This window comes from Ranitomeya imitator, chromosome 5, assembly GCF_032444005.1.
Source record: "Ranitomeya imitator isolate aRanImi1 chromosome 5, aRanImi1.pri, whole genome shotgun sequence".
NCBI classification, from domain to species: domain Eukaryota; kingdom Metazoa; phylum Chordata; class Amphibia; order Anura; family Dendrobatidae; genus Ranitomeya; species Ranitomeya imitator.
The window spans coordinates 472,471,483-472,496,209 of record NC_091286.1 but is presented as its reverse complement, the minus strand read 5'-3'; positions in this window follow the sequence as shown (position 1 = coordinate 472,496,209).

The following is a 24,727-nucleotide window of genomic DNA, read 5'->3' as shown; positions in this document are numbered from 1 at the left end:
AAATTCAAAAAGGCATGGAAGATAACAGTGGTGGATGATCACAGAATGCTTCCCATGGTGAAGAAAAACCCCTTCACAACATCCACCCAAGTGAAGAACACTCTCTGAGTGGTGACTATAGTCACGCTGACCATCCCCCAATGATTGAAAGCTCAAGCATGCCTGGTGGAATAACGTACATTTTCTCCAAACAGCAGGGGTCTCAGTGCGACCGCCGCACAGCTTCAGTACACTATTAACCTGCAGATTAACCTCATATCTACAGATTAATAGCGTTTTTTTACATGACAGGTTCTCTTTAAACTAGTGTAAATCTTGCATGGCATCATCTACGGCCTAAAGTTATTAAACATAGAGCACAGAGGAGAACAGTCCACACTTCAAGGAATTTTATCTTCCACTCTGTCTAAGGCACTGGAGATTTAGATAAGACTTTACTTTTATTTATTTCATCTGACTAAAAATAAGTTGCAGTGACATTTTGTACTTGGTATGTTAGATATTAGTAAAGCTTGAAAACAGTACACCATTTCCAGTCTTGTAAGGCTTGACAAAGAAAAAATTTGGCTAAAAAGTTGCAGATTTTTTTTTAACAAATAAAAGTGAAGTCTTATCTAAATGTAAGGTACCTTTCACTTATAGGGGTTGTCAGAGCGGTGGACATCGTTATGTCACACGATCCCTGTGGTCAATTAGCGGCTGCTTGACTCTCTACGCCTTTGGATGAATCTCATGCATCTGGAGGAATTGAGAGAGTATCCTATGTATGTGATTTGTCAAAAGTGTTTATTATCCATCTACTGTGTTATCCCTGTACTGTGATGTCACTGTATATATGTATCTGATAGAAGCACCTTTTCTGGGACAGCTATGGGCTGCTATTTTTAGACTGGGGTGGTCTATATCCATGGCCATTAGCAACGTAAGAATACCAGCCACCCAGCTGTCTGCTTTAGCTTGGCTGGTTGTCAAAAGTGGGGGGACCTCACGTCATTTCTTAAAATTATTTATTTAAATAATGATAATGTAAAAAAATGGCGTGGGGACCCCTCTATTCTTGATATCCAGCCATGATAAAGCTGACAGCTAAGTGTTGCAGTCCGCAGCTGTCAGTTTTGCCTGCACTGATTATCAAATTATTATTGGTATTCATGTATATATGTTGCAGCCAGATTAAAGAATTATTGTCATCATGTCGACTGGAATGCTGTGTTCATCTTCTAACAATTTTTAAAAAACTGCTGATAAAAGAGCAAAGGGAGAGGCACTCACCAAGTTGGGTCCAGGGCCCGTAGAAGCGTTGGAATAACGCAAAACTGCTGTAATCCTAACTCTTCCTTCATGCACTCCTCTGCTTCCCTGCTTACCCTGTCCATGTCCCGAAGGATGGAATAAGGGACTTTATTTTTAATTGTCTTAATGATTGGAGCACTCTTTACTCTTTTAGCAGATGTATTTTAAAAATAGGTGGAAACGCATGCCATTTTAAAAAAAATGTATTTATAGTGTAGGTGCTGGCTGATGAATACTCCCATCAGCAGCGCCTGCACTTGCTGCTATTAATAGCAACAGGTGTATGCTGATAGGAGTGTTCTCTCTCATCAGCAGATGGCTCTGTGACCGGAAGTAAGCTTTTTACCGCCGGTCACAGCTGCTTGTGCTCTGATCGGTGGTAATAATCTTACCGCCGATCAGAGGCACCGGTGTTTCTCATGCTGTGATGCAGCTGACAGCCTGGGAAACACCCGATGTTCAGGGTGCCAAAATTCCTGGAGAAGTCCATGTTCGGGGTCCATGCACGAACATTTGGTGTTTGGTACAGACCCTGAACTTTACTGTTTTGGTTCGACCATCTCTACCCTACAGGTTTCTGCGTGTTCACAGATGCACAGCCAGTTGAAGTTTGCACTGGCTTTGGCGGGCCCCCCACCAGCATGGACCCTGTTGCGACCGCATTGTTACATCCCTGTCCAGGTATGTTAGTGCACCAAGCGGCGTCGGAAGAATCGATACAGGGAGGAGAAATTGCCCCAGTATGCAAATGAGAAGGCGTAATGGTGCACCAAACTCTTGATCACGCCACTGGTGCACAAAAGCCTTCACATTTGCATATGAATTAAAAGTTATTTTCTCAGTGACTGAACCAGTAAGAGGTACAGTGCTAATATGGTTGGTATTTGGACTAAGTCCCCTACAACACCTTATAGCCAATTTAAAATGATTTTTTTGGTGACAGACTTTCCTTACAACTCATAATTTCATTTGTACTTCGTAATTTGCAGACATTGCTGCATGTGAATTGTCGCATTCGTCTGAGTGAAGCTGAAGCAAGTGTAAATTGTATTATGTAAGTTCTGTAGATACCTCAGGCCTAAGCCCACACTCAAAGTGAAGCTTTTAAAAGCAGACAGTAAAATGTTTACAGACAAATCAGTGCTGCAATAATAAAGTAAACTCATTTAGCAGAATCTAAACAAATGCATATTATGCAATAGACCAAAATTCTGTCTCCTCCGGCTGTTTACTGACACTGTGTTCTGCTGAAATAAAAACCAACAATTATTTTTAGGGTTTGGGGGCTGAGGCCCAAGCAGTAAAAGATTGTATACAAATGTTACATCACTGCATCAAGCATTTTGTTTTTGCTGTTTTGTGCTGATATTTTCATCAGTTGCCCAATTGAACTCTAAAAAAAAGTTATTAAAATGCTGAAAAAGTGTGTGCATGTCTGTGTGTAAAGAAGGCCTTAGAGATTATTATAGGAAAACACGACAGCAAGCACCATCCTGTACTTTGGCAGGAAAAAACAATGACAGTGCAATATCCTATTCCTGCCTGTTAGAATACAAGAAACTAGTGTTTAGTCCAATGCACAGATGTTAATAATTAAAAAAACGACTAGCTGTTAATAGCCTGGGCCACCGCAGCTTGAGGCATATTTATTAAAAGAGGTTATCTAGGACTGTTTTCTCATGGGGCTAAGAGCTGACAGGCAGGTAGTTGCTACTTACCCGCTTGTTCTGCCCTGTACCAGATCAGAGCGCTGACGGACCACTCCTGCTGGCAATTCTGCCACTTCATTTGACCTCATAGCAGCAGAGCATCTCCTCTGTCATTTTTGGCTTACTTTATGCAAAATTGTGAGGTAAAATTTTGGTTTATTTTGTTGTACACAATGTCAAACTTAAGCCATGCCTCTTTTCCATAGGCTACACCCCTTCACAGTGAGACCACTCCACTTGTTGGATAATGCGCAGATAATGCATAAAACACATAATAATTAGGGTGCAAATCATGATTTCTTTGTTGTTGCACAAATTAATACAGAATTTTGGCATATTTAGGTAGTAAAACTACCCCCACCCCCATTTTTCTTTGCTATGACCATGACATTATAACTGCAGAGCTTAAAGGGACACTGTCACCTGAATTTGGAGGGAACAATGTTCAGCCATGGAGGCGGGGTTTTTGGATGTTTGATTCACCCTTTCCTTACCTGCTGGCGGCATGCTGGCTGCAATATTGGATTGAAGTTCATTCTCTGTCCTCCATAGTACACGCCTGCGCAAGGCCATCTTGCCTTACTATGGAGGACAGAGAATGAACTTCAATCCAATATTGCAGCCAGCATGCCGCCAGCGGGTAAGGAAAGGGTGAATCAAACACCCAAAAACCCCGCCTCCATGGCTGAAGCTTGTTCCCTCCAAATTCAGGTGACAGTGTCCCTTTAAAGAGGGAAGTTAAATAAATACATCTCAACTACCCACCCTAATAATAAACAGTCAGACACGGCTCTTCAATTGAAAGGTGACTGGCCACAGCTTTTATAGAAAAATACATACAACCTGTAAAGTGTGAGTGTATGAAATATTTTATTAAGGCCGGGGTCACACTTGCGTGTGCAATGTGAGAAACTTGCGCATCAATACTTGGCACTGCCGCCGGCACTCGGGACCAGAGTGTGCGGCTACATAGAAATACATGCAGCCACACACTCCAGTCCCGAGTGCCGACGGCAGGGCCGGGTATTGATGCGAGAGACTCGCGCGAGTTTCCCTGGCCTAGCATAGAAATACCCTGTAGGCCAAGTCCCTGACAAGAATACATACCTCATTACCTACCAAACTACAAACTTCTGTATATATCTCCATGCATACGATAATGAGCACAGTTATGTGCAGCGTTTGCATCTATCATTAACCGCATAAAACCTCTGACCAGCTACAGTGGTGTATAACAGCTCCCGCTTCCATAGCCACAAAATCATCAGACCGTGTCACTCCCCAGGGTCTGCTCATTAGAGATAATCGTATTTTAATCAACCATCAAAACTGGTTTCAATAGCTATGTAATGGAGCCCATTCTTCTAAGGACAAGCCATGTCTGATGGCTGGCGCTCACATACGTATTTTCGAGATACTTTGAGAAAACAGAAAATTTGTCTGGAAAGAATGGTAGCCCCTCCCCCTAATAAGAATTAGGGAATAAAGGGGGGGGGGATCACATGGCCACACAGGCTATGAATAATACTGAGGCTAAAGTTTCAGTAAAGGGTTAATATTGGGGCGAACTGCCGGCTAATTTTGTGCTATTTTAGGATATTCTGGCTCAGACCAGTTTGTTTGGCGCTCTTTTTAGCGGCAGTTCATTGGTGGACAATGCGTTGCTGGGCCGTTACTATATTATTTAAGCCAGTTTTTGGCTAATTTCAGTCATTCTGAGGAGGAGTGCTGAAGAAAGAAGATCCCACCCTCCCTCCCGCCCTCCCTCGAGCTCTTATTTTCCTTGTTGTGATATTTATATTGTGGGAAAATTACCCAGTCTCTGGGTGGATTGTTTAATGGAGTTATAAAGTGTTTGGACATTTATATTAATCGTTCACTTGGTTTTATGCTCTTTTTATTATAAAGTAACTGTTGTGAATTCTGTGGTCGGGCTCCCTCCTGTGGTCATGAGTGGTACTTCGGCTGGTTCTGTCCATGAGCTTCCTTTGGTGGATGTGAGTGGGGCTGCGGCTTCTGAGTTTCCTTCCTCAGGTGATGAGGTTAAGTCGTTAGGTGCTGTTCTATTTAACTCCACCTAGTTCTTTGTTCCTGGCCTCCAGTCAATGTTCCAGTATTGGTCTTGCTCTCTCCTGGATCGTTCTTGTGGCCTGTCTGCCCTGCATAAGCTAAGTTCTGCTTGTGTTACTTTTGTTTACTATTTTTTCTGTCCAGCTTGCTATATTGGTTTGTTTTGCTTGCTGGAAGCACTGGGACGCAGAGGGAGCACCTCCGTACCGTTAGTCGGTGCAGAGGGTCTTTTTGCGCCCTCTGCGTGGTTGTTTGTAGGTTTTTGTGCTGAACGCAAAGCTATCTTTCCTATCCTCGGTCTATTCAGTAAGTCGGGCCTCACTTTGCTAAAATCTATTTCATCTCTGTGTTTGTATTTTCATCTTTACTCACAGTCATTATATGTGGGGGGCTGCCTTTTCCTTTGGGGAATTTCTCTGAGGCAAGGTAGGCTTATTTTTCTATCTTCAGGCTAGCTAGTTTCTCAGGCTGTGCCCGAGGCGCCTAGGTCTGGTCAGGAGCGCTCCACGGCTACCTCTAGTGTGGTGTGATAGGATTAGGGATTGCGGTCAGCAGAGTTCCCACGTCTCAGAGCTCGTCCTATGTTATTAGTAACTATCAGGTCATTTTCAGTGCTCTTAACCACCAGGTCCATTGTGGTTCTAAATCACCAGTTCATAACAGTACTGGAGGCCCAAAGTACTAATGCTTCTCAAGAGAGGGAAGTTCTGAGACCATTTTTTTTTCTTTGCACTGTGTTTTGTCTTTCTTTTCCCCTAGACATTTGGGTGGTTCAGGACACAGGTGTAGTGATGGACATTAAAGGCCTGTCTTCTTGTGTGGATCATCTCACTGCAAGAGTACAAAATATTCAAGACTTTGTGGTTCAGAATTCTATGTTAGAACCTAGAATTCCTATTCCTGATTTGTTTTCTGGAGATAGAGCTAAGTTTCTGAGTTTTAAAAATAATTGTAAACTATTTCCGGCTTTGAAACCCCGCTCCTCTGGTGACCCAGTTCAACAAGTTAAGATCATTATTTCTTTATTACGTGGCGACCCTCAAGACCCTCAACCCTCAAGGGCATTTTCCCTTGCGCCAGGAGATCCTGCATTATGTGATATTGATGCGTTTTTTCTGGCGCTCGGATTGCTGTATGATGAACCTAATTCAGTGGATCAGGCAGAGAAAAATTTGCTGGCTCTGTGTCAGGGTAAGGATGAGGTAGAGATATATTGTCAGAAGTTTAGGAAGTGGTCTGTGCTCACTCAGTGGAATGAATGTGCCCTGGCAGCAGTATTCAGAAAGGGTCTCTCTGAAGCCCTTAAGGATGTCATGGTGGGATTTCCTATGCCTGCTGGTCTGAATGAGTCTATATCTTTGGCCATTCAGATCGATCGACGCTTACGTGAGCGTAAAACTGTGCACCATTTGGCGGTATTATCTGAGCATAAACCTGAGCCTATGCAATGTGATAGGACTTTGACCAGAGCTGAACGGCAAGAACACAGACGTTGGAATGGGCTTTGTTTTTACTGTGGTGATTCCACTCATGCTATCTCCGATTGTCCTAAGCGCACTAAGCGTTTCGCTAGGTCTGCCACCGTTGGTACGGTACAGTCGAAATTTCTTTTGTCCGTTACTTTGATCTGCTCTTTGTCATCCTATTCTGTCATGGCATTTGTGGATTCAGGCGCTGCCCTGAATTTGATGGACTTGGAGTATGCTAGGCGCTGTGGGTTTTTCTTGGAGCCCTTGCAGTGTCCTATTCCATTGAGAGGAATTGATGCTACGCCTTTGGCCAAGAATAAGCCTCAGTACTGGACCCAACTGACCATGTGCATGGCTCCTGCGCATCAGGAGGATATTCGCTTTTTGGTGTTGCATAATCTGCATGATGTGGTCGTTTTGGGGTTGCCATGGCTACAAGTCCATAACTCAGTATTGGATTGGAAATCTATGTCTGTGTCCAGCTGGGGTTGTCAGGGGGTACATGGGGATGTTCCATTTCTGTCTATTTCATCATCCACTCCTTCTGAGGTCCCAGAGTTCTTGTCAGATTACCGGGATGTATTTGATGAGCCCAAGTCCAATGCCCTACCTCCGCATAGGGATTGCGATTGTGCTATCGATTTGATTCCTGGTAGTAAATTTCCTAAAGGTCGACTATTTAATTTGTCTGTGCCTGAGCACGCCGCTATGCGGAGTTACGTAAAGGAATCCTTGGAGAAGGGTCATATTCGCCCGTCGTCGTCGCCATTGGGAGCAGGGTTCTTTTTTGTGGCCAAGAAGGATGGTTCGTTGAGACCTTGTATTGATTACCGCCTTCTAAATAAAATCACAGTCAAATTTCAGTACCCCTTGCCGCTGCTGTCTGATTTGTTTGCTCGGATTAAGGGGCCTAGTTGGTTCACCAAGATTGATCTTCGTGGTGCGTATAATCTTGTGCGTATTAAACAGGGCGATGAATGGAAAACAGCATTTAATACGCCCGAGGGCCATTTTGAGTACCTGGTTATGCCATTCGGGCTTTCCAATGCTCCATCAGTATTTCAGTCCTTTATGCATGACATCTTCCGAGAGTACCTGGATAAATTCCTGATTGTATACTTGGATGATATTTTGGTCTTCTCGGATGATTGGGAGTCTCACGTGAAGCAGGTTAGAGTGGTGTTCCAGGTCCTGCGTGCGAATTCTTTGTTTGTGAAGGGGTCAAAGTGTCTCTTTGGTGTTCAGAAGGTTTCATTTTTGGGTTTCATTTTTTCCCCTTCTACTATCGAGATGGACCCTGCTAAAGTTCAGGCCATTTATGATTGGACTCAGCCGACATCTCTGAAGAGTCTGCAAAAGTTCCTGGGCTTTGCTAATTATTATCGTCGCTTCATCAATAATTTTTCTAGTATTGCTAAACCGTTGACTGATTTAACCAAGAAGGGTGCTGATGTGGTCAATTGGTCTTCTGCTGCTGTGGAAGCTTTTCAGGAGTTGAAGCGTCGTTTTTCTTCTGCCCCTGTGTTGTGCCAGCCAGATGTTTCGCTCCCGTTCCAGGTCGAGGTTGATGCTTCTGAGATTGGAACAGGGGCTGTTTTGTCGCAAAGAAGTTCTGATGGCTCGGTGATGAAACCATGTGCCTTCTTTTCCAGGAAGTTTTCGCCTGCTGAGCGTAATTATGATGTTGGCAATCGAGAGTTGCTGGCCATGAAGTGGGCATTCGAGGAGTGGCGTCATTGGCTTGAAGGAGCCAAGCATCGCGTGGTGGTCTTGACTGATCACAAGAACTTGACTTATCTCGAGTCTGCCAAACGGTTGAATCCTAGACAGGCTCGTTGGTCGCTGTTTTTCTCCCGTTTTGACTTTGTGGTTTCGTACCTTCCGGGCTCTAAGAATGTGAAGGCGGATGCCCTATCTAGGAGTTTTGTGCCCGACTCTCCGGGTTTGCCTGTGCCGGCAGGTATTCTCAAAGAGGGGGTAATTTTGTCTGCCATCTCCCCTGATTTGCGGCGGGTGCAGCAAAAATTTCAGGCTAATAGACCTGACCGTTGCCCAGCGTAGAAACTGTTTGTCCCTGATAAATGGACGAGTAGAGTTATCTCTGAGGTTCATTGTTCGGTGTTGGCTGGTCATCCTGGAATCTTTGGTACCAGAGATTTGGTGGCTAGATCCTTTTGGTGGCCGTCTCTGTCGCGGGATGTGCGTTCGTTTGTGCAGTCCTGTGGGATTTGTGCTCGGGCTAAGCCCTGCTGTTCTCGTGCCAGTTGGTTGCTTTTGCCCTTGCCGGTCCCGAAGAGGCCCTGGACACATATCTCTATGGATTTTATTTTGGATCTCCCCGTCTCTCAAAAGATGTCGGTCATCTGGGTGGTTTGTGATCGCTTCTCTAAATGGTCTATTTGGTACCCTTGTCTAAATTGCCTTCCTCCTCTGATTTGGTGCCATTGTTTTTCCAGCACGTGGTTCGTTTACATGGCATTCCGGAGAACATCGTTTCTGACAGAGGTTCCCAGTTTGTTTCGAGGTTGTGGCGAGCCTTTTGTGCTAGGATGGGCATTGATTTGTCTTTTTCCTCGGCTTTCCATCCTCAGACAAATAGCCAAACTGAGCGAACCAATCAGACCTTGGAAACATATTTGAGATGTTTTGTTTCTGCTGATCAGGATGATTGGGTGTCCTTTTTGTCATTGGCTGAGTTCGCCCTTAATAATCGGGCCAGCTCGGCTACTTTGGTTTCGCCGTTTTTCTGCAATTCTGGTTTCCATCCTCGTTTCTCTTCAGGGCAGGTTGAGTCTTTGGACTGTCCTGGTGTGGATACTGTGGTGGATAGGTTGCAGCAGATTTGGACTCATGTAGTGGACAATTTGACATTGTCCCAGGAGAAGGCTCAACGTTTCGCTAACCGCAGGCGCTGTGTGGGTCCCCAACTTCGTGTTGGGGATTTGGTTTGGTTGTCGTCTCGTTATATTCCTATGAAAGTTTCCTCTCCTAAGTTTAAGCCTCATTTCATTGGTCCGTATAGGATTTCTGAGGTTCTTAATCCTGTGTCTTTTCGTTTGACCCTCCCAGCTTCTTTTTCCATCCATAATGTATTCCATAGGTCATTGTTGCGGAGATACGTGGCACCTGTGGTTCCATCCGTTGATCCTCCTGCCCCGGTTATGGTTGAGGGGGAGTTGGAGTATATAGTGGAGAAGATTTTGGATTCTCATATTTCGAGACGGAAACTCCAGTACCTGGTTAAGTGGAAGGGTTATGGTCAGGAAGATAATTCCTGGGTCTTTGCCTCTGATGTTCATGCTGCCGATCTGGTTCGTGCCTTTCATTTGGCTCATCCTGGTCGGCCTGGGGGCTCTGGTGAGGGTTCGGTGACCCCTCCTCAAGGGGGGGGGTACTGTTGTGAATTCTGTGGTCGGGCTCCCTCCTGTGGTCATGAGTGGTACTTCGGCTGGTTCGTCCATGAGCTTCCTTTGGTGGATGTGAGTGGGGCTGCGGCTTCTGAATTTCCTTCCTCAGGTGATGAGGTTAAGTCGTTAGGTGCTGTTCTATTTAACTCCACCTAGTTCTTTGTTCCTGGCCTCCAGTCAATGTTCCAGTATTGGTCTTGCTCTCTCCTGGATCGTTCTTGTGGCCTGTCTGCCCTGCATAAGCTAAGTTCTGCTTGTGTTACTTTTGTTTGCTATTTTTTCTGTCCAGCTTGCTATATTGGTTTGTTTTGCTTGCTGGAAGCTCTGGGACGCAGAGGGAGCACCTCCGTACCGTTAGTCGGTGCGGAGGGTCTTTTTGCGCCCTCTGCGTGGTTGTTTGTAGGTTTTTGTGCTGACCGCAAAGCTATCTTTCTTATCCTCGGTCTATTCAGTAAGTCGGGCCTCACTTTGCTAAAATCTATTTCATCTCTGTGTTTGTATTTTCATCTTTACTCACAGTCATTATATGTGGGGGGCTGCCTTTTCCTTTGGGGAATTTCTCTTAGGCAAGGTAGGCTTATTTTTCTATCTTCAGGCTAGCTAGTTTCTCAGGCTGTGCCCGAGGCGCCTAGGTCTGGTCAGGAGCGCTCCACGGCTACCTCTAGTGTGGTGTGATAGGATTAGGGATTGCGGTCAGCAGAGTTCCCACGTCTCAGAGCTCGTCCTATGTTATTAGTAACTATCAGGTCATTTTCAGTGCTCTTAACCACCAGGTCCATTGTGGTTCTAAATCACCAGTTCATAACAAGTTACCCTATAATAAACATCACGGCCAATTTTATTCCACAATAATTTGTTGTGTCTTTATTTTGTATGAATAAGCCTTGTGTTGCCATGGGAAAGATTGCAAAATTTTGTTCAGGAACAGTAAAGTAGATAACTGTTTCAGACGCTGACTGTGTCCATAACCAAAATATTGTGTAAAACGTGCATTTTCTGAGTCATTTCTCAGAGTATTATTGGATGACATTAGAAGACTGTCTAGATATTAGAGATGATCCCATCTGCAGAGATTTGAAATCAGCAAATCACAGGAATTTATCAGGTAACTTTGTTTTGCATCAAAGTAATTTGATATGAATTGAATGTTCCTTATTATGCTCCAGGTTCTGGTGACATAGGATGTAAAAAAATAAAATACTCACCTGTAGTGAGAATGAATTGAGTTCTGAGCATAAAGAACCACAAAAAACTACACACCCGGACAGACACAAAGTGAGTGACTGGAACCTGTGGAGGAGTGGAATCCGTGCTACCACTTTATGTAGCACATGGTTCTTAGAACTGAAAACTTCCTGAGCGGGCACTTAAAAGAGACACCTTGAGATCTTTTGTATATGGAGGTTTGTGTAACTGCTCCCTGTTCAAGGAGTATGTAGTTTACAAAAGTTCAGATAAATTAGTAGTCTTAAAATGGTGGTAACCCTGTTATAGACTTTTCACTCTGAATAAGCTGTAAGGGACAGCACTCTCATTTTAAAACCCAAATTTTCTTTAAGTTATATCTAATTGTAATCTGAGTGTTGGTGGCATGCAAATTATACGTACATAACTGTGAATGATTGGGAGCAAATCCCGAGAAATATAGTGGTGTGGCACCCCAGGAGTCTGGGTACCACAGTGGTATTGCCTTCCTCACGGGTGATGCCATGCCTGGAAGCAAGCAGGATTCCTTTAACAGGTAACACATACATTCAACACTTTCTGACTCCAGGCCAGAAGGGGGAGCTCTAGACCCGGTTTTGGTGGAGCTTCCCTATATATATTCTAACTGAGGCAGGAGTTAGATAGTCTGTTAGAGAGAGAGTCAGTGAGTAGTCTGTGGAGAGTATGAGGGTAGAAGGAGCAAAGGAGAAATGAGGAGCTGGAGTGGAGCTGTGACTGAGCTCCCTCCACACTGAAACGCAGGAACTGGACACCGGGAGTCCGAGGCTGTGTGGGGCTGTATGCCCCACAGCAGAAACCGTAGTGCAGGAGATTTCAAGTCGCCTGTCCACTACTACACCCAAAGGCACAGCAGCATATAGAGCCCGGAGTGGCTGCAAGTAGGGACTCCTGTAAAAAGGCTTGCGTTGCCTGCCATGCGGTTACTGTCCTAGATATAGGACAGAGAGAGAGGACCTTGTGTGAAGCCTGAGGCAGCAAGCGACGCACACTACAGCGCAGTAAGGAAGGCTCCCAACTCCACCTGGTTAAGGGGATTACAAATCGCTTCCAGGCTGCCCGGATTCTAAAGACCGCCTGTAATCGGGGTACCTGAACTACATCAGTAAAAGGTAAAGAGACTGCAGCCTTGTGTCCTCCAATTCTTTCTGGCATTACACCATTTGTTATCTTTATCCACTACACCAGGAGCCCTGGGGACTAAGCTTCACCTGTGGGAAGCTATACCATCCGTGCTGCAGTACCATCATCCCCAGTGGACCCCTTTAGCAGCGTCGGTCTTCCCTGACCAAATACCACAGGTGGCATCACAAATATTCTTTATTGTCTTACAAACCATCCCCTTTAAAGACATTCCCTTTAACTTGGATGTCCAGGGCCACAAACCGGATCCCTGCCACCGTGAACAGCCACTTTAACCCCTGGGTCCAAACCCCTCCAGGACTCCAGCCTCAAGGCTGCTGTGCTAACCACTGCGCCACCATGCTGCCCATGTTCTCTCATAATTGATTGGAAACAATCCTGGGGATAAGTGTTGTGAATTCTGTTGTCAAGCTCCCTCCTGTGGTCATGAATGGTACTTCGGCTGGTTCTGTCCATGGGCTTCCTCTGGTGGTTGTGAGTGGGGCTGCGGCTTCTGAGGTTCCTTCCACAGGTAACGAGGTTAATTCGTTAGCTGGCTGCTCTATTTAACTCCACCTAGATCATTGCTCCATGCCACCTGTCAATGTTCCAGTATTGGTCTAGTTCACTCCTGGATCGTTCTTGTGACCTGTCTTCCCAGCAGAAGCTAAGTTACTGCTTGTTTTTCTCTGGTTTGCTATTTTTCTGTCCAGCTTGCTATTTTGATTGTTGTCTTGCTTGCTGGAAGCTCTGGGACGCAGAGGGAGCGCCTCCGCACCGTGAGTCGGTGCGGAGGGTCTTTTTGCGCCCTCTGCGTGGTCTTTTTGTAGTTTTTTGTGCTGACCGCAAAGCTACCTTTCCTATCCTCTGTCTGTTCAGTAAGTCGGGCCTCACTTTGCTAAATCTATTTCATCTCTGTGTTTGTAATTTTCATCTTTACTCACAGTCATTATATGTGGGGGGCTGCCCTTTCCTTTGGGGAATTTCTCTGAGGCAAGGTAGGCTTTATTTTTCTATCTTTAGGGTTAGCTAGTTCCTTAGGCTGTGATGAGGCGCCTAGGGAGCGTCAGGAGCGCTCCACGGCTATTTCTAGTGTGTGTGATAGGATTAGGGATTGCGGTCAGCAGAGTTCCCACGTCTCAGAGCTCGTCCTATATTATTAGTAACTATCAGGTCATTCCGTGTGCTCGTAACCACCAGGTCCATTATTGTCCTGACCACCAGGTCATAACAGTACAGGTGGCCCAAAGTATTAATGCATCTCAATAGAGGGATAAGAGAAGTTCTGAGACCATTTTTTTTCTTTGCAGTGTGTTTTGTCTCTCTTTTCCCCTTTACCTCTGGGTGGTTCAGGATACAGGTGTAGATATGGACATTCAAGGTCTGTCCTCTTGTATGGATAATCTCACTGCAAGGGTACAAAACATTCAAGATTTTGTGGTTCAGAATCCAATGTTAGAGCCTAGGATTCCTATTCCTGATTTGTTTTTTCGGGATAGATCTAAGTTTCTGAATTTCAAAAATAATTGTAAATTGTTTCTTGCTTTGAAACCTCGCTCCTCAGGTGACCCTGTTCAACAAGTGAAAATCATTATTTCTTTGTTACGTGGCGACCCTCAAGACTGGGCATTTTCTATTGCGCCAGGAGATCCGGCATTGCGTGATGTTGATGCGTTTTTTCTGGCGTTCGGATTGCTTTATGATAAACCTAATTCAGTGGATCAGGCAGAGAAAATCTTGCTGGCTCTGTGTCAGGGTCAGGATGAGGTAGAGATATATTGTCAGAAGTTTAGGAAGTGGTCTGTACTCACTCAGTGGAATGAATGTGCCCTGGCAGCAATTTTCAGAAAGGGTCTCTCTGAAGCCCTTAAGGATGTCATGGTGGGATTTCCCATGCCTGCTGGTCTGAATGAGTCTATGTCTTTGGCCATTCAGATCGATCGACGCTTGCGTGAGCTTAAAGCTGTGCACCATTTGGCGGTATTATCTGTGCATAGACCTGAGCCTATGCAATGTGATAGGACTTTGACCAGAGCTGAACGGCAAGAACACAGACGTCGGAATGGGCTGTGTTTTTACTGTGGTGATTCCACTCATGCTATCTCCGATTGTCCTAAGCACACTAAGCGTTTCGCTAGGTCTGCCACCATTGGTACGGTACAGTCGAAATTTCTTTTGTCCGTTACTCTGATCTGCTCTTTGTCATCCTATTCTGTTATGGCATTTGTGGATTCAGGCGCTGCCCTGAATTTGACTTGGAGTTTGCTAGGCGCTGTGGTTTTTTCTTGGAACTCTTGCAGTATCCTATTCCATTGAGAGGAATTGATGCTACGCCTTTGGCCAAGAATAAGCCTCAGTACTGGACCCAATTGACCATGTGCATGGCTCCTGCACATCAGGAGGATATTCGCTTTTTGGTGTTGCATAATCTGCATGATGTGGTCGTTTTGGGGTTGCCATGGCTACAGGTCCATAATCCAGTATTGGATTGGAAATCTATGTCTGTGTCCAGCTGGGGTTGTCAGGGAGTACATGGTGATGTTCCATTTTTGTCTATTTCGTCATCCACCCCTTCTGAAGTCCCGGAGTTTTTGTCGGATTACCGGGATGTATTTGATGAGCCCAAATCCAATACCCTACCTCCTCATAGGGATTGCGATTGTGCTATCAATTTGATTCCTGGTAGTAAGTTTCCTAAGGGCCGACTGTTCAATTTATCTGTGCCAGAGCACGCCGCTATGCGGAGTTATGTAAAGGAATCCTTGGAGAAGGGTCATACTCGCCCGTCGTCGTCACCATTGGGAGCAGGGTTCTTTTTTGTGGCCAAGAAGGATGGTTCTTTGAGACCTTGTATTGATTACCGCCTTCTTAATAAGATCACAGTCAAATTTCAGTACCCTTTGCCGCTGCTGTCTGATTTATTTGCTCGGATTAAGGGGGCTAGTTGGTTCACCAAGATAGATCTTCGTGGTGCGTATAATCTTGTGCGTATTAAACAGGGCGATGAATGGAAAACAGCATTTAATACGCCCGAGGGCCATTTTGAGTACCTGGTTATGCCATTCGGGCTTTCCAATGCTCCATCAGTATTTCAGTCCTTTATGCATGACATCTTCCGAGAGTACCTGGATAAATTCCTGATTGTATATTTGGATGATATTTTGGTCTTCTCGGATGATTGGGAGTCTCACGTGAAGCAGGTCAGAATGGTGTTCCAGGTCCTTCGTGCAAATTCTTTGTTTGTGAAGGGGTCAAAGTGTCTCTTTGGAGTTCAGAAGGTTTCATTTTTGGGTTTAATTTTTTCCCCTTCTACTATCGAGATGGACCCTGTTAAAGTCCAGGCCATTTATGATTGGACTCAGCCGACATCTGTGAAGAGTCTGCAAAAGTTCCTGGGCTTTGCTAATTTTTATCGTCGCTTCATCAGTAATTTTTCTAGTGTTGCTAAGCCGTTGACTGATTTGACCAAGAAGGGTGCTGATGTGGTCAATTGGTCTTCTGCGGCTGTGGAAGCTTTTCAGGAGTTGAAGCGTCGTTTTTCTTCTGCCCCTGTGTTGTGCCAGCCAGATGTTTCGCTTCCGTTTCGGGTCGAGGTTGATGCTTCTGAGATTGGAGCAGGGGCTGTTTTGTCGCAGAGAAGTTCTGATGGCTCGGTGATGAAACCGTGTGCCTTCTTTTCTAGAAAGTTTTCGCCTGCTGAGCGCAATTATGATGTTGGCAATCGAGAGTTGTTGGCCATGAAGTGGGCATTCGAGGAGTGGCGTCATTGGCTTGAAGGAGCCAAGCATCGCGTGGTGGTCTTGACGGATCACAAGAATTTGAGTTATCTCGAGTCTGCCAAACGGTTGAATCCTAGACAGGCTCGTTGGTCGCTATTTTTCTCCCGTTTTGATTTTGTGGTTTCGTACCTTTCGGGCTCTAAGAATGTGAAGGCTGATGCCCTGTCAAGGAGTTTTGTGCCCGACTCTCCGGGTGTTCCTGAGCCGGCGGGTATTCTCAAAGAGGGGGTAATTTTGTCTGCCATCTCCCCTGATTTGCGGCGGGTGGTGCAAAAATTTCAGGCTGATAGACCTGACCGTTGCACAGCGTAGAAACTGTTTGTCCCTGATAAATGGACTAGTAGAGTTATCTCTGAGGTTCATTGTTCGGTGTTGGCTGGTCATCCGGGAATCTTTGGTACCAGAGATTTGGTGGTTAGATCCTTCTGGTGGCCGTCTTTGTCGCGGGATGTGCATTCTTTTGTGCAGTCCTGTGGGACTTGTGCTCGGGCTAAGCCCTGCTGTTCTCGTGCCAGTGGGTTGCTTTTGCCGTTGCCGGTCCCGAAGAGGCCCTGGACACATATCTCTATGGATTTTATTTCGGATCTCCCTGTCTCTCAAAAGATGTCGGTCATTTGGGTGGTTTGTGATCGCTTCTCTAAGATGGTCCATTTGATACCCTAGTCTAAATTGCCTTCCTCCTCTGATTTGGTGCCATTGTTTTTCCAGCATGTGGTTCGTTTACATGGCATTCCAGAGAACATCGTTTCGGACAGAGGTTCCCAGTTTGTTTCGAGGTTTTGGCGAGCCTTTTGTGCTAGGATGGGCATTGATTTGTCTTTTTCCTCGGCTTTCCATCCTCAGACAAATGGCCAAACCGAACGAACTAATCAGACTTTGGAAACATATCTGAGATGCTTTGTTTCTGCTGATCAGGATGATTGGGTGTCCTTTTTGCCTTTGGCTGAGTTCGCCCTTAATAATCGGGCCAGCTCAGCTACTTTGGTTTCGCCGTTTTGCTGCAATTCTGGTTTCCATCCTCGTTTATCTTCAGGGCAGGTTGAGTCTTCGGACTGTCCTGGTATAGATACTGTGGTGGATAGGTTGCAGCAGATTTGGACTCATGTGGTGGACAATTTGACATTGTCCCAGGAGAAGGCTCAGCGTTTCGCTAACCGCCGGCGCTGTGTGGGTCCCCGACTTCGCGTTGGGGATTTGGTTTGGTTGTCGTCCCGTTATGTTCCTATGAAGGTTTCCTCTCCTAAGTTTAAGCCTCGTTTCATTTGTCCGTATAAGATTTCTGAGGTTCTCAATCCTGTGTCGTTTCGTTTGACCCTTCCAGCTTCTTTTGCCATCCATAATGTATTCCATAGGTCATTGTTGCGGAGATACGTGGCGCCTGTGGTTCCATCTGTTGATCCTCCTGCCCCGGTGTTGGTTGAGGGGGAGTTGGAGTATGTGGTGGAGAAGATTTTGGATTCTCGTATTTCGAGATGGAAACTCCAGTACTTGGTCAAGTGGAAGGGTTATGGTCAGGAAGATAATTCCTGGGTCTTTGCCTCTGATGCTCATGCTGCCGATCTGGTTCGTGCCTTTCATTTGGCTCGTCCTGGTCGGCCTGGGGGCTCTGGTGAGGGTTCGGTGACCCCTCCTCAAGGGGGGGTACTGTTGTGAATTCTGTTGTCAAGCTCCCTCCTGTGGTCATGAATGGTACTTCGGCTGGTTCTGTCCATGGGCTTCCTCTGGTGGTTGTGAGTGAGGCTGCGGCTTCTGAGGTTCCTTCCCCAGGTGACGAGGTTAATTCGTTAGCTGGCTGCTCTATTTAACTCCACCTAGATCATTGCTCCATGCCACCTGTCAATGTTCCAGTATTGGTCTAGTTCACTCCTGGATCGTTCTTGTGACCTGTCTTCCCAGCAGAAGCTAAATTACTGCTTGTTTTTCTCTGGTTTGCTATTTTTCTGTCCAGCTTGCTATTTTGATTGTTGTCTTGCTTGCTGGAAGCTCTGGGACGCAGAGGGAGCGCCTCCGCACCGTGAGTCGGTGCGGAGGGTCTTTTTGCGCCCTCTGCGTGGTCTTTTTGTAGTTTTTTGTGCTGACCGCAAAGCTACCTTTCCTATCCTCTGTCTGTTCAGTAAGTCGGGCCTCACTTTGCTAAATCTATTTCATCTCTGTGTTTGTAATTTTCATCTTTACTCATAGTCATTATATGTGGGGGGCTGCCTTTTCCTTTGGGGAATTTCTCTGAGGCAAGGTAGGCTTTATTTTTCTATCTTTAGGGCTAGCTAGTTCCTTAGGCTGTGACGAGGCACCTAGGGAGCGTCAGGAGCGCTCCACGGCTATTTCTAGTGTGTGTGATAGGATTAGGGATTGCGGTCAGCAGAGTTCCCACGTCTCAGAGCTCGTCCTGTATTATTAGTAACTATCAGGTCATTCCGTGTGCTCGTAACCACCAGGTCCATTATTTTCCTGACCACCAGTTCATAACAGATAAGACCATATTTGCGCTTTTTTTGTCTCCTACATTTCTATACTAGAAAGTCCCTTGTGTGAATGATGTTATAGTGCGCAGGAGTGATAACTTCTCCATTCATTTTTACAGGACTGATCGAATGGCTCATAGAAGTGGGGTGTTCCATCAGTACACATAAAGACGAATGAATCCCCTTTCATTAACAAAATTGTCAAATGCAGAGTTCGTAATTAAAATGTTTGACTTATCTTATGTCCACTGCGATACTGATTCATTGGGTGGCCTTGCCTTTCCAGTTATGAAAGTGTGATAGTTCTGAAGCTGGCCAGGTGTACGAGCTACGCATAACTCCAGCAATCCCTGTCAACTTCAGAGCAGAGCTTACAAGTTCAGTTTGAAAACCTGTAAGCACTGCGCAAAAGTAAAAAATTAGATAAGGAGTGATAGGAAGATATATATAGCAAATACACTGATAATTTACCTAATTTCTACCATTATGTTCATATTTTTTTAACATGTTCCTACAATTATTATTTCCAAAAAACAGTCCTTAGCCGTAGCGAACATTTTACTAAGATCTTCAAAAGCAGATCAGGAGGTGTCCTAGGGATGACGAAACACAGCAGTTTTTCATGTCAGCATATTTTTATAAAATCACTGGTCATTAAAAACTGTAATAAAATATTTTAACCCATTAGATCACAACCTTTGCTGGTTTCCTCACAAAAGATCTAGTCATTGTATTTGTTACAGATACAGGATGTTACAATTAAAATGTAACCAATAAATTACCCCCCACGTTTTACACATATTACACCCACACAATAAATAAATTGAAATGGCTAATCTGCCTAATAATGAAATAGTACAGCTGCATTTTTGTATTTAGTCATCAGATACATTTAATTATTCATAAGCCTATGTCACATATATATCAGCAAGAACATATTTGATTTAATCATTGTATACTATATAGCGTGTTCCACAGCAAGTGAGTGTCCTTTTTCTTTACAATATTGCTGTACTTTTTAGCATAATCCTGCTAGTTTTCTAGTTCATACACAAACTACAGCCAAGTAAATTATTTTTTAGCGTAGCCTTGCCTGATCTTCAGCTCCTTTTTACTTTTCTATATAAACCCTTCAAATCTTGCCTGTACTTCATTTCTTATTATTTATTATGCCGCGGTCATGCGGGCCAGTGGGGTACTCGGTAGCCAGGCCGGCCGTCTATGAGAGATGTCACAGTGGCGATCGCCCAGCACCGTTGCCCTGATCGGGCAAGTGAAAGGTGAGTATTTACAGGGGATAATAGTTTATGGTTTTATCGTGACGCCAGCTGAGGTTTCTGGCCAGGGATGGCCCGCGCTGCAAGTGGGGTCCCCAGGGGATAGATAGTAATGCAGCAAGATGGATCACTCCCCTCAGCAGGAGCATGTCCCTGGGGTGATGATGGGAGTTGTAGTGGGCAGTGCAGCAAAAAGAGCAAGGAGGCGTAAGAATTCAGTCTTAACTTTACTGATAATGGATGGCAAGTGGAATCCGGGGGTACTGGTCCCTATGTTCACGCTACAGCCGGTCTGGAAGCAGCTGGAGTCCACTCCACTAAGTGGGTAGAATAAGCTTTCCTTTCTGCGCCCATATGTTTGGAGATTCAACAGCTTATGAGCTGATGTACACAGGGCTGCCACTAGAAATTTCGGGGCCCCATACTGGCAAAATTTTCGTGGCCCCCTTGAGATTCCGCCCAGGCTCCACCCCAGCCCCGCCTCCAGGCTCCACCCCTCGAACTGTCCACAGTCCCACCGCTCTCTCTTGGAAAATCTCCACTTCTCACCTATCACACATTAACAGTTCCCATCACCAGATCACACATATAGCCGGCAGCTTTTGTTTTGGCCAAAAGATTTTTTAAGCCGCCACCAGAACACGGTTGACACTTTTGGCCGGGCCCTACTCTGCTGTAACCTATTAAATATTTGTTAAAATATGCAATACAATTTAGGTATATTTTTATTTATTTTTCAATTTTTAAAATGACCTATAATACTACATACAAGGAACAAATACCACAGCACTATGACCAGATGACATATTACCACCACAGTGACCGAATAATATCAAACACAAGGAACAAATACCACAACACCATGACCAGACCGCATATTACCACCACATAGTGGCTGAATACTACAATACTGATCAGTAATAAAAAAAAAACACAATACTATCACCATCAGTGCCATTATACACAGGAGATCTGTAATTAGTAAGCAGTGTCTACAGGTAATACAGTGATCACCGGTGACATTATACACAGGAGCTCTGTATATAGTATACAGTGTATAGTGTCAGTGTATAGTTAACACTGACTCACCAGTGACGTCTCTAGGTGAAGTCCTTCATCTTTCATCCAGCACAGACCGCCATCATTTCTTCCAGCCAGGACTCGTCTCTGCAGGAAATAACACAGTTATCTCGAGTTCCACTTGCAGAATACATTACTTAATTTTCACAGCCTCTACATTACACCACATAAAGAAGGTGACATAGTATCACTCTGCACAGTAACAGGACCTCCCCCCATTTAAAACAGTATGCTCAAAAAATAAAATAAATACATCACTGCAATAATAATATCCCTTAATTAGCCCCTATGGTAATATTCGCCATCCTAGCCCCCGTGTGTCTCATTGCAGGCTCCAGCCATATGTTCTCCAATCCTGCCCTCATGAGTATCCATTCTGCCCCATATGATCTCCCCATCCTGCCCCATCTGTCTCCATCGTATCCATCCTGCCCCATCTGTCTCCAATCCTGCCCCATCTGTCTCCATTCTGCCCCATCTGTTTCCAATCCTGCCCCATCTGTGTCCAGCACTCTGCCCCATCTGTGTCCAGCACTCTGCCCCATCTGTGTCCAATCCTGCCCCATCTGTGTCCAGCACTCTGCCCCATCTGTGTCCAGCACTCTGCCCCATCTGTGTCCAATCCTGCCCCATCTGTGTCCAGCACTCTGCCCCATCTGTGTCCAATCCTGTCCCATCTGTGTCCAGCACTCTGCCCCATCTGTGTCCAATCCTGCCCCATCTGTGTCCAGCACTCTGCCCCATCTGTGTCCAATCCTGCCCCATCTGTGTCCAGCACTCTGCCCCATCTGTGTCCAATCCTGCCCCATCTGTGTCCAGCACTCTGCCCCATCTGTGTCCAGCACTCTGCCCCATCTGTGTCCAATCCTGCCCCATCTGTGTCCAGCACTCTGCCCCATCTGTGTCCAGCACTCTGCCCCATCTGTGTCCAATCCTGCCCCATCTGTGTCCAGCACTCTGCCCCATCTGTGTCCAATCCTGCCCCATCTGTGTCCAGCACTCTGCCCCATCTGTGTCCAATCCTGCCCCATCTGTGTCCAGCACTCTGCCCCATCTGTGTCCAATCCTGCCCCATCTGTGTCCAGCACTCTGCCCCATCTGTGTCCAATCCTGCCCCATCTGTGTCCAGCACTCTGCCCCATCTGTATCCAATCCTGCCCCATCTGTGTCCAGCACTCTGCCCCATCTGTGTCCAATCCTGCCCCATCTGTGTCCAGCACTCTGCCCCATCTGTGTCCAGCACTCTGCCCCATCTGTGTCCAGCATATCGGCCCCATCTGTGTCCAGCATATCTGCCCCATTGTGTCCAGCACTCTGCCCCATCTGTGTCCAGCACTCTGCCCCATCTGTGTCCAGTATATCTGCCCCATCTGTGTCCAGCATATCTGCCCCATCTGTGTCCAGCACTCTGCCCCATCTGTGTCCAGCACTCTGCCCCATCTGTGTCCAGCACTCTGCCCCATCTGTGTCCAATCCTGCCCCATCTGTGTCCAGCACTCTGCCCCATCTGTGTCCAATCCTGCCCCATCTGTGTCCAGCACTCTGCCCCATCTGTGTCCAATCCTGCCCCATCTGTGTCCAGCACTCTGCCCCATCTGTGTCCAATCCTGACCCATCTGTGTCCAGCACTCTGCCCCATCTCTGTCCAGCACTCTGCACCATCTCTTCCCAGCACTCTGCCCCATCTCTTCCCAGCACTCTGCCCCATCTCTTCCCAGCACTCTGCCCCATCTCTGTCCAGCACTCTGCCCCATCTCTGTCCAGCACTCTGCCCCATCTCTGTCCAGCGCTCTGCCCCATCTCTGTCCAGCGCTCTGCCCCATCTCTGTCCAGCGCTCTGCCCCATCTCTGTCCAGCGCTCTGCCCCATCTCTGTCCAGCGCTCTGCCCCATCTCTGTCCAGCACTTTGCCCAGCACTCTGCCCCATCTCTTCCCAGCACTCTGCCCCATCTCTGTCCAGCACTCTGCCCCATCTCTGTCCAGCACTCTGCCCCATCTCTGTCCAGCACTCTGCCCCATCTCTGTCCAGCACTCTGCCCAGCACTCTGCCCCATCTCTTCCCAGCACTCTGCCCCATCTGTCCAGCACTCTGCCCCATCTCTGTCCAGCACTCTGCCCCATCTCTGTCCAGCACTCTGCCCCATGTCTGTCCAGCACTCTGCCCCATCTCTGTCCAGCACTCTGCCCCATCTCTGTCCAGCACTCTGCCCCATCTCTGTCCAGCACTCTGCCCAGCACTCTGCCCCATCTCTTCCCAGCACTCTGCCCCATCTGTCTAGCACTCTGCCCCATCTCTGTCCAGCACTCTGCCCCATCTCTGTCCAGCACTCTGCCCCATCTCTGTCCAGCACTCTGCCCCATCTCTGTCCAGCACTCTGCCCCATCTCTGTCCAGCACTCTGCCCCATCTCTGTCCAGCACTCTGCCCCATCTCTGTCCAGCACTCTGCCCCATCTCTTCCCAGCACTCTGCCCCATCTCTGTCCAGCACTCTGCCCCATCTCTGTCCAGCACTCTGCCCCATCTCTGTCCAGCACTCTGCCCCATCTCTGTCCAGCACTCTGCCCCATCTCTGTCCAGCACTCTGCCCAGCACTCTGCCCCATCTCTTCCCAGCACTCTGCCCCATCTCTGTCCAGCACTCTGCCCCATCTCTGTCCAGCACTCTGCCCCATCTCTGTCCAGCACTCTGCCCCATCTCTGTCCAGCGCTCTGCCCCATCTCTGTCCAGCGCTCTGCCCCATCTCTGTCCAGCGCTCTGCCCCATCTCTGTCCAGCACTCTGCCCCATCTCTGTCCAGCACTCTGCCCCATCTCTGTCCAGCACTCTGCCCAGCACTCTGCCCCATCTCTTCCCAGCACTCTGCCCCATCTCTTCCCAGCACTCTGCCCCATCTCTGTCCAGCACTCTGCCCCATCTCTGTCCAGCACTCTGCCCCATCTCTGTCCAGCACTCTGCCCCATCTCTGTCCAGCACTCTGCCCCATCTCTGTCCAGCACTCTGCCCCATCTCCGTCCAGCACTCTGCCCCATCTCTGTCCAGCACTCTGCCCAGCACTCTGTCCAGCACTCTGCCCAGCACTCTGCCCCATCTCTTCCCAGCACTCTGCCCCATCTCTGTCCAGCACTCTGCCCCATCTCTGTCCAGCACTCTGCCCCATCTCTGTCCAGCGCTCTGCCCCATCTCTGTCCAGCGCTCTGCCCCATCTCTGTCCAGCGCTCTGCCCCATCTCTGTCCAGCGCTCTGCCCCATCTCTGTCCAGCGCTCTGCCCCATCTCTGTCCAGCACTTTGCCCAGCACTCTGCCCCATCTCTTCCCAGCACTCTGCCCCATCTCTTCCCAGCACTCTGCCCCATCTCTGTCCAGCACTCTGCCCCATCTCTGTCCAGCACTCTGCCCCATCTCTGTCCAGCACTCTGCCCCATCTCTGTCCAGCACTCTGCCCAGCACTCTGCCCCATCTCTTCCCAGCACTCTGCCCCATCTGTCCAGCACTCTGCCCCATCTCTGTCCAGCACTCTGCCCCATCTCTGTCCAGCACTCTGCCCCATCTCTGTCCAGCACTCTGCCCCATCTCTGTCCAGCACTCTGCCCCATCTCTGTCCAGCACTCTGCCCAGCACTCTGCCCCATCTCTTCCCAGCACTCTGCCCCATCTGTCTAGCACTCTGCCCCATCTCTGTCCAGCACTCTGCCCCATCTCTGTCCAGCACTCTGCCCCATCTCTGTCCAGCACTCTGCCCCATCTCTGTCCAGCACTCTGCCCCATCTCTGTCCAGCACTCTGCCCCATCTCTGTCCAGCACTCTGCCCCATCTCTTCTCAGCACTCTGCCCCATCT